The sequence below is a fragment of the Nicotiana sylvestris genome, chromosome 12, assembly GCF_000393655.2.
Source record: "Nicotiana sylvestris chromosome 12, ASM39365v2, whole genome shotgun sequence".
NCBI classification, from domain to species: Eukaryota; Viridiplantae; Streptophyta; class Magnoliopsida; order Solanales; family Solanaceae; genus Nicotiana; species Nicotiana sylvestris.
Window position 1 is genome coordinate 165,928,469 of NC_091068.1, and position 11,079 is coordinate 165,939,547.

The 11,079-nt window shown below is 40.7% G+C and overlaps 1 non-coding gene across 1 annotated transcript; it reads right to left on the minus strand.

The window, feature by feature from the left end:
• Positions 1–1,105: 1,105 nt before the first annotated feature.
• LOC138884454 (small nucleolar RNA R71) lies at positions 1,106–1,212 on the minus strand. Its single transcript, XR_011404648.1, has one exon. It is a non-coding gene; the product is annotated as a small nucleolar RNA R71 (small nucleolar RNA).
• Positions 1,213–11,079: the final 9,867 nt, after the last annotated feature.

Genomic DNA, 11,079 nt, shown 5'->3' on the forward strand with positions numbered 1-11,079 from the left:
AATTGATTGAGAGATAATTGTGGTAACCCAGAACTCATATTTCTTATAGAGTGTTGGCGATATTATAGCTAACGTGTTAGGAATTAATCCGACAATTGGGGAAATCAATAATCTTAGACCATTTTACCATTGAATTCAACTCTATTCTTGATTATTGCTAGTTTTATTGTCATTTTTCCTTAGTTAACTAAATTCTACTCATTATCCATTAAAAATCTTGCATCCGGAAATTGTTTGAGCTTATCATTAGCAGTGTTAAAAGTTGTAGTAAATAGGTTAGTTCCCTGCGGGATTCGACTCTGGACGAAATCGGATTATATAGTTGCAGCGATCGCTTAGTCCTTTATTATAAGGCATAGTTGGGCGTGATCAAATTTTAGCGCCGTTGCCGGGGAACTAATGGTGTTATTTATTGAAACTTGGAAGAATTACTAGGATTATTAATTTAGATTAATTTTCTGTAGTGTTAAAATATTTTTAGTGAAATTCTCACGTTTGAACTCTTCTGTGACTCACGTGCATGCTTAGAAGCTCTTTGAGAACTGGTGAACTTTTTGAAGGACTCTTAGATCCCGAGAAAGCATTCCAGACATTAAACCGGACTAACAAGAAGAGCAAATAGCTAGAATAAAATGAACAAATTGAAATTGAAATGGGTGACGTAGATAGCATCAATGGGAACAACAGGAATGATAGAGATGACCCAAACCTCAGAGTGGTAGAACCTCTTGTGCCGGAAGCTACTCTTTATGATTTGGCGCAACCAACTGCTGATAACCTGGCTAGAGCAATTGCGGTTCCTCAGATGCAAGCGGAGACATTCCAGATTACCAACAACATGCTGCACCTGTTGCAGAATAAAGGGTTGTTCTCCGGGTCATACATCGAAGACCCGCAACAACATCTTAAGAATTTTCTATCAATATGAGTCACTCAAAGACAACCGAATGTGACTTCTGAGGCAATCAAATTATTACTGTTTCTATTCTCAGCGACCGGGGAGGCTCAAACATGGCTCAATTTGATCCCAATAAACTCCATTGCTACTTGGGAGGAACTAGTGAAGCAGTTCTTAAACAAGTTTTATCCACCCAACAAGACTGCAAGGCAGATTGATGAGATATTGCAATTCAGGCAGAAACCGACTAAGACTTTGCAAGAAACCTGGGAGAGGTTTAAGGGTATGTTGGTGAAGTGTCCTCACCATGGCATTCCAGATCAGATGCTGGGACAGAGATTCTATATGGGTTTGGCTGATAGTCTGAAGGCCAATGTAGATGCTTCTGTTGGGGGTGCATTCTTGAGAAAAACCTTCATAAAGTGTAAGATTCTTCTTGACAAGATGTCTCAAAATTCAGACTGGATGACGAGAGACACAACACTCACCCCAATAATGCATTCTATCGCTCTTGACCCAAACAACACAAATGCAGAAAACATAGCCACTCTTATGACCTAGATGAGTTTGCTGACAAAGAAAATCGATGAGATGGGTACAAAATAGGTGCACATTATTGATACCACAAATGAAGGCTTATGCACTCCTTGCATAAACCAGCCATATGTGTTCTCGTGGAGTATAAAGAATGACAACCAGGGTTTCAGAGAAGACATGAATTATGTCAATAATTTTGGAAGTCAGAGGCAAGGTGGGAAGTAATGGGGATCAATATCAAACCAGCAGTACAGACCAAAGCCACAACACAATCCCAATCCAGGAGGAGCACGACCACAAGGCCAATTCATGCCTTATCAAAGGCAGCAGGGCTATAATCAACAACACTAGCAACAGTTAGCCTACCAACCACCTCATCAACAACAGGACAGTAATATGATCAAAATCAGGAGTATGTTGCAACAACTCATTGGGACAAATGGAAAGATATAAGAGAAGTTAGCTGCACATGATTCAACAATCAAAGGCATTGAAACTCAATTGGGATAACTATTTATGGCCTTGAACAATCGCCCACAAGGAACATTGCATGCAGATACAAACATTAATCCAAAAAAGTAGAACCCAAATCAGCTCATGGCAGTGAGCCTCAGGAATGGAAGAGATCTAGACAGGGAGCAAGAAGTTGCTCAATCTAAGAGAGAGACAATGCCAACTACTCCAGTTACTCTAGTTACATTAGAGACAGATGAGTCAGTAGAGCTCACCGAGGTTGTAATCGAGCAGGCACAGGTTGATAAGGGTAAGGAGAAAAAAGGTAAACAACTCCCAGAACATGTAGTAGAATAAGCTTCCAGCAAAGAAAAGACACAAAGCAGTTGGCAGAGGTTGATTCCTACACCATTCCCTCAGATATTGGCAAAGCAAAAGAAAGATGATCAATACAGGAAATTCATGGCAATTCTCAGACAAATTCAATTGAATATTTCATTGATGGATGCTTTGAGAGAAATGCCAGGGTATGCAAAAATGATGAAGGACCTGATGTCGCAAAAATTTGACTTCTAGGACCTGTCCACTGTAACTCTGACGCAGACTTGCAGTGCGGTAGTGACAAGGCCTATGGCTCAAAAGGTGCCTGATCCAGGTAGTTTCACTATCCCATGCACCATTGGGAGTTATACTTTTGCTAAATCATTGCCTGACTTGGGAGGTAGTATAAACTTGATGTCCTTGGCAATCTATACAAAACTGGGCATTGGCAGAGCTAGACCGACCTTAATGTTGCTGCAACTGGCTGATCGCACAGTCAAAAGACCGATATGAATTCTTGATGATGTGCTTGTTCAAGTGGAGAAATTTGTATTCCCTGCAGACTTCATCATTCTTGACTGTCAAGTGGATGAAGAGATCATTCTGGGCAGGCCGTTTTCAGCCACCAGGAGAGCATTGATTGATTGTGAGACTGGAGAATTGAAAATGAGGTTGAATAATGAAGAGATAATATTCAGTGTTCAACAATCTATGAGGAGACCCAGCAAATTTGCAAATTGCTCACTAGTGGAGGCCGTAGATGTAATACTACAAGAGGAGGATGAGACTATTAATGTCAGGGATCCGTTAGAAGCCTACTTGATGAATCCAGAAAATATGGATGGTGAGGAGTTGGCAGAGTGGGTCATGACTCTTGAAGGTCAACGGTTCTAGAAAAGGAAACCCCAATTCGAGCCCTTACACTTAGAAGAAAGAACAACACCACCTGCAAAACCATCGATAGAGGAGCCACCACAGTTGGACCTGAAATCGCTTCCAGCGCATCTCAAGTATGCTTTCTTAGGGCCTAATTCTACTTTACCTATTATTATATCATTCGGTTTACTAGCTGTGCAGGTAGAGCAACTCCTACAGGTGTTACAAGAATGTAAGACTGCTATTGGTTGAACCATGGCAGACATAAAGGGTATCAGCCCAGCTTTTTGTATACACAAGATTCTCTTGGAAGAAGGGCACAAACCTTCCAGAGAACATCAACGAAGGCTGAACCCAAATATGAAAGCGGTGGTGAAGAAGGAAGTGATTAATTGGTTAGATGCGGGTAGCATCTTCCCCATCTCTGACAGCAATTGGGTCAGCCATGTTTGGTGTGTGCCAAAGAAGGGAGGAATGACGGTAGTACAAAATGAGAATAAAGAGTTGATCTTGACTCGTACAGTCACGAGATGGCGGATTTGCATGGATTATCGGAAATTGAACAAAGCCACCCAGAAGAACCATTTTCCCTTGCCATTCATTGACCAAATGTTGGGCAGGTTGGCTGGGCGATCTCACTTCTGTTTCTTGGATGGATATTCGGGGTACAATCAGATCTCAATATCCCCCGAAGATAGAGAGAAGACATCATTCACCTGTCAGTATGGCATATTTGACTTTCGGAGAATGCCTTTTGGACTTTGCAATACACCGACTATATTCCAGCGTTGTATGTTAATCATTTTCACGGACATAGTTGAAGACATTATGGAGGTATTTATGGATGATTTCTCTGTGGTGGGGGGTTCATTCGAGAACTGTCTTCACAATTTAAGAAGAGTGCTCAGAAGATGTGTGGAGACAAATTTAGTGCTGAATTGGGAGAAGTGCTATTTTATGGTACAAGAAGGGATATTCTTGGGGCATCGAGTGTCCAGCAAAGGAATTGAGTTTGACCATGCTAAGGTTGACGTGATTGAGAAGTTGCCACTTCCCACTTCGGTCAAGGCAGTGAGAAGTATCCTTGGGCACGCCGGGTTCTACAGGCGATTCATAAAAGATTTCTTTAGGATTGCTAACCCTTTATGTAAACTCCTTGAAAAGGATCAGCCCTTTGTGTTTTCTAATGATTGCAGGTTGGCATTTGAGAAGCTGAAGAAGATATTGGTGACTGCACCTATCATTGTTGCACCCAACTGGGAGCAACCGTTCGAGCTCATGTGTGACGCAAGTGACTATGCTATAGGAGCAGTCTTAGGGCAACGAAAGGATAAGTTGATGCACCAAATTTATTATTCAAGCATAACGCTAAGAGGTGCACAACACAATTATACCATGACGGAAAAGGAGATGTTGACTGTAGTTTTTGCATTCGACAAATTCTGGTCGTACTTGATTGGTTCAAAAGTTATTATTTATACTGACCATACAACAATTAGGTATTTGATAGAAAAGAAGGAGTCAAAGCCACGCTTGATTCGCTGGGTTCTTTTGCTACAAGAATTCGATCTAGAGATCCGTGACAGAAAAGGGACAGAGAACTAGGTAGCAGATCACCTCTCAAGGTTGAAAGGAGCTGAAAAGAAGGTGGAGGTTGAAGATATAATAGAGACATTCCCGAATGATGAACAATTACTAGCAGTGACAATGGAGGAGACACCATGGTATGCTGATATTGCCAATTATTTAGCAAGCGGTATTGTACCTTATGAACTCTCTTCAATTCAAAAGAAAAAGTTCTTTCGCGATTGTCGATCTTATTATTGGGATGAACCTCTACTTTTTAAAATATGTGTAGATAACATGATCCGGAGGTGTATCCCCGAGAAAGATCAACCTTCTATTTTGTAGTCTTGCCATGCTTCACCATATGGTAGACACTTTGGAGGGATTCGAACAATAGCTAAGATGTTGGAATCGGGTTTGTATTGGCCAACTTTGTTCAAGGATTCCCATGCTTGGGTGAAAAGTTGTGATGAGTGCTAAAGGACAGGCAACATATCTCGACGTCACGAGATGCCAATGACTAGTATTCAAGAGGTGGATATATTTGACATGTGGGGGTTTGAATTTATGGGGCCATTCACCAGCTCGTATGGTAACAAATACATACTGGTAGCAGTTGACTATGTCTCCAAATGGGTTGAAGCTGTGGCTCTCACAACCAATGATGCAAAAGGGTGACAGGCTTTCAAAAAAAACATCTTCACACATTTTGGCACCCCGAGAGCTATAATCAGTGATGGTGGAACCCATTTTTGCAATAGAGCATTCGCACGACTGTTGGAAAAGTATGGAGTTCTCCATAAGGTGACCACCTCGTATCATCCACAGTCAAGAGGGCAAGTTGAAGTGTTAAACCGGGAAATCAAAAGTGTCCTAACCAAGACAGTGAATGCGACAAGGATTGATTGGGCAAAGAAGCTAGATGATGCATTATGGGCATACCGTACAACATTTAAAACTCCAAATAGTATGTCACTATACAAGTTGGTGTTTGGAAAAGCATGCCACCTTCCGGTAGAGCTCGAGCATAAAGCCCTCGGGGTACTGCGGTAGTTGAATTTGTATATGGAGACCACGGGCACTAGTAGAGTCACTAGGTTACATGAACTCGAGGAATTCAGGTTCCATGCATTTGAGAATGCAAGATTGTACAAAGAATGGATAAAAATGATGCATGATAAGCATATTATAGATCGGAACTTCAAACCCAGAGATCTAGTATTGCTATACAACTTGAGACTAAGATTGTTTCCAGGTAAATTGAAGTCCCGATGGTCAGAACCCTTTAGAGTGGTGAAAGTGTTCTCAAGTGGAGCTGTAGAAATTGAATCTGAAGATGGAAAAATAAGTTCACGGTGAATGGAAAAAGATTGAAACATTACCTTGGAATGGTCGAAGAAAAGGGGGATAGAGTGGTGATATCTTTGGAAGAGCCCCAACACATGAGCGAAGAGTAATAATGAAAGCCTGCATCGTGTCGCGACGTTAAATCAGGTACTTCCTGGGAGGAAACCCATGGTTTGTTGTAAATAGTCGTGCCACGATGTTAAATTAAGCGCTTTTTGGGAGGCAACCCATCATTTTTTTCTTTGTTCTTATTTTTGTAATTGATATTTTTGAAATGTGACAATATTGATCGATCTACTAAGGTGCAGGAACGAAGGTATGCACAGCAGAATTACTCAGGGTGAGAAAATTATCTCGGAGAGAGGCGAAAGTGCGAAAAAGCAGAATTTTTTTTTTGGCCTCAATCCGCGGTTGCGGATCGACCGCGAATTTTGCATAAGTTCTGTCCGCGAACGCGGACGTGACCACGGATCCGGCTACGGATCTGGTGCTGTTCAGGTTCAATTAGAATATTTTTTTCTTCTCTTTTCTCTTCTCCCTTTTTTAATTAGTTTTTTTAATTAATCCCCCCCCATCCGCCCACTCCCCCACTTCTTTTCCCCTCCCCTTTAAACAAAAACAAATCTAAAACCCTCCCCCTTCCCAAATCAAAACCAGCAATCCCCTCCCCCATCTTCTCCCTAATGTTTTTTTTAACTTCACCAAATCTCCTCTCCTTCTCCCTCTTCTCTACTCAACCACTACCCAAGCTCCATTCCTCACAAGATTCTCAAGTACCATGAGATCTTCAAAGAAGAGACACACTACCGGTGCCTCATCAAGTGGTCATGGAGGCTCGTCCCCGGGCACGAGCACCGGCCAGTTCAGCTTAGTTTGATCACACAAAGTTTGTCTCCAGAGCTGCCCAAGACCGTTTCAGTTGGAAGGCCATTAGAAAGCCTGTATCAGAAAGGAGAGTTGATGGCGGATGCCTCCAGGCTGAGTGCCCCAATATGTATAGGGAGTTGATTAGGCGCAGGCTAGACATCTTCTTCGAAGAGCCGAAGGACGGTAACTTGATGCTGGTTAGGGAATTCTACGCCAACTGTTCTGAACATGAGGATCACATCTGTACTGTGCAACAAAATAGGGTGAATGCCTCGATTGAAGCCATTAGGAGAGTGTATCTCTTGCCTGCATTCATTGGGGAGGTAGATTACTATGATACTTACCGCCAAGAACCAACAAATTGGCAATTGTTTTTTAGAACTATCTGTGTACCAGACAAAGAGGTAGTGTGGGTTGTACTGGGATCGAAGTTGCACTCAGCCTCACTCACCTTTGAAGGGAAGTGTTGGTTGTACATCAACAGTAGTTGACTGCTGCCATCCCACAACACCACTGAGGTAAATGGTCCGAGAGCTGCTTTGATCTGGTGCTTCGTGAATGGCCAAAATTTTGATGTGGCCAAGGTTATTCAATTTGAGATGTTCATCCATTCAACACTGAGGAGGTATGGATTCTTCTTCCTATCTATGGTCACTAGATTGTTCCTGTCGTAGGGCTGTAGAGAACCCCAATATGGATGGCAAGGTGAAGAAAGAAGTAAAGTTTCGGGCATCCAAAGTGACTATTGGGAAAGACACGGTGGTACCCGGTTCAATTGATAGTGATAATTTTGAGGCGTCAGAGGAGAGCAATGAAGAGTAGGAGGAAGTTGGGCCTTCTTCAATCCCACAGGAACAAGTAGCCGTGGTTGAAGGTTCATCTGCAGTCAGACGGAGTACGCGAATGACATCCTTAGAATAGGAAATGGCATGGATGTGCACTTCCATCACGGAGTTGGGGGACTAGAGTTGATGCTTTAGCCACCCAAAATGCGAAGTCGGAGAAAAAAATCATAGGTTAGCTGCGTGCGCTAGGGAGGGTGTGTCATCTAGACCCCAGCACTGTCTCTGATCAAGACTAATCTTCTAGGGAAGTTCATTTACTTCGCATTACTTTATCTTGTATGACATGGGGACATGCCATCATTTTAAGTGTGGGGTGGGGGATACTTTGTTGGTTTGTTGTATGTAGAATAGTTTCATAGTTTATTTACATAAATCATTTTTGACTTGTCCCAACGATGGATATCATTCGATGGGTTTCATGAGGGACTAAAGTAGAAGAAAAAAAAAGAAAAAAAAACAAGAAGATTTTCTTTTGTGGTAGTGTATCAATTCCTCCTCGGTTTTTCTTTAAGCCACGGTTCTTTTCCAAGGGTTTCATTTGAACCGAGTGTTGTTAGTTTTTTTGGTTAGTAGGAATATGTGGGCTATGGGAGGAAATAGAAATAGGATCTCTTAACGTCATAATTCCTTGAATATAGCGGGTACTTTAGTGTGACGCTTAGACTCAGTTGTCCACTCTTGTAAGAATGCCTTAGACTGTATGTTCTTAATTTGGCTAAGTACCTTGATTAGAATGTTTGATGACCCAATCTGGAGTGAGTCATGTGCCATGTGTGTGTGAGGCTTATTGTATTCTGTGCATGACATTTGATGCCTAAAACTTGCCTAGTGTGTCTACAAAGCGAAACAGTAGTCTTGTTTAGCCTGAGAAGTGATATAGGCATTTATTTGTTGAACATATATATACTTCATCCATCCATTTGTTATGTATCGTAGTTAACCCCTTTGAGCATGTAATCCTATTTCTTTGGCAACCACATTACAAGCCTTACCCAATTATTTGAATTAGCCATATATTTGAACCTTTTCACCTCTCATGAGCACTTAAATTGTTAAGAACTTTGTAAAAGTTAAAGTGTGAGGTGGTTGGTTTGGCTTTTGAGTGGAGCTAATGAAATAAGGAGAAATGTGCACTGTGTTGAAAAAAAAATTAAGAGCCACTTTAAAAAAAAGAAATATATAGTTGTATTGTTGTGAAAAATATTCCTTAATAAGTGGTGGCTCTTGATGTAATTGTACTTAAAGAAGAAATGAGTTAATATATAGTGATGTGAAGGTGGAGTCATTGTTTGAAATAAGTGTGGAGTTTTGAATGTTAAAGTATATGTATCAAAGTACTTAGGGAGGTGTAGCCACTCGTATATCGAAATGTATCCTACCCGTTTCGCAGCCTGCATTACAACCAAATAAAGCACTACTTGATCCTCGACTGAATGAGCTCGATTAGTAGAGTAATACATTACGGGCAAGCCTATGGTGCATTTTTTGTGGCATATGAATGTCATTTCTAAGGGTGAGTGAATTCTGTTTATATTGAAGTTCCTCAGTATGTGTGCATTTTATTAATTATGGAATGAGTCTCTTTTGTTGTGAGCAGGTACGTGATTCATGAAGGAGAGGTAAGTTTGGACCTCTGAATTAGAGTAAGTAAGTCAGTTAGGAATATTGCATGGCTTGCGGGAGTCAACTCTTGAGGTGTGGATGTTACACTAATGTATTCAATCTATGAGGAATATTCTTGGTGTGACGAGTTAGGAAAGTCGCTCGGGGAAGTTAGGCCTCTGTATAGTGTGGTTTGATTGATCGAGGACAACCAAAGGTTTAAGTGTGGGATGGTGATAGTAGATAATAATTATAAAATTTAGATACTATTTACACTCTAATTTGGCCACACTTTATCAATGCTTGAATGTTAAAAGATAACAAAATTCTCTAATTAAGAGTTTTACGTTTTGTAGGAGCCACTCCGAGCTAGAAGAAGCTAAAAAGTATTTTGGAGTCAATATGGAGTGTGGATGGGAAATCTAAGGATAGCACGGTCGAAAAGGAGAAAGAAGAGCAAGTGCCAGCTCTGCGGTCAGATCCACGGCCACGGATAGAACATGGGCGAAATCCGCGGTCAGATCCGTGGTCCAATCCACGATTGCGGACGGGCTGACGGAAGCCAAGTGCCCAACGTCAATTATGTAATTTTCAGGGCGACTAACCTAAACCTATATGAAGCTTAATTTATCCAAAAGAGAGGGATAACTGTTTTTAGAGAGAATTTGAAGGCAAGAACACGGAAGAAAGACATAGAATTTCCTTATAGTTTTTATCTTCTTTTTAATTCCATTGTTGATTATGACTTTATATAGTGAATTTTTATCTATTAGTATGAGTAGCTAAACCCGTCATCTAGGATTGATGGAACCAATTGTTAGATGAAGTCTTGACTCTGTTTTGATATAATTGAGCCGTTTTTACTCTATGATTGTTCAACTACGTGTTGTCTTGTGATTAATTGAAAGGGCCCTTGATTAATCGTGTCTAGTTATCTTGTGTTGCTTGAGAAAGAACACTTGGTTAGATTATTGTTGAACAACACCACTTTCGGGTAAGTTAAGATATTAATTAGGTGAATTTAAAAGTAGGGTCAGAGATAACAAAGCTTTGGTGGGATAATTCCGAGTTGCATAAATTGTTAACTAGAGTAGTTCGAGAGAATGCTTCTAGTAAATTATCGTAATTGATTGAGAGATAATTGCAGTAACCCAGAACTAATATTTCTTATAGAGTGTTACGGCGAGATTATAGCTAACGTGTCAGGAATTAATCCGACAATTGGGGAAATCAATAATCCTAGACTATTTTACCATTGAATTTAACTCTATTCTTGATAATTGCTAGTTTTATTGTCATTTTTCCTTAGTTAACTAAATTTTACTCATTATCCATTAAAAAACTTGCATCCGGGAATTATTTGAGCTTATTATTAGCAGTGTGAAAAGTTGTAGTAAATAGGTTAGTTCCCAATGGGATTCGACTCCGGACTAAATCGGATTCTATATTTGCAGCGACCGCTTAGTCCTTTTGATAAGGCATAGTTGGGCGTGATCAGGGAGTAACATCTATAATCACTAGGAAAGCTATGGTGGCATGGGATAGGGTGTGCATTCCTAAATCGGTAGGAGGGCTAAATCTTATCAACATAAAACTGTGGAATCAAGCTGCTCAAATCAAGACATGCTGGGACATAGCTCATAAACAAAAGAAAATGTGGATTTGATGGATTCATGCTTATTATGTCAAAGGAAAACATTTGAGGTACATGACAAGCAAGCTGGATCACTAGGAAAATACTGGAAGCCAAGGAGTACTTGGAATTGA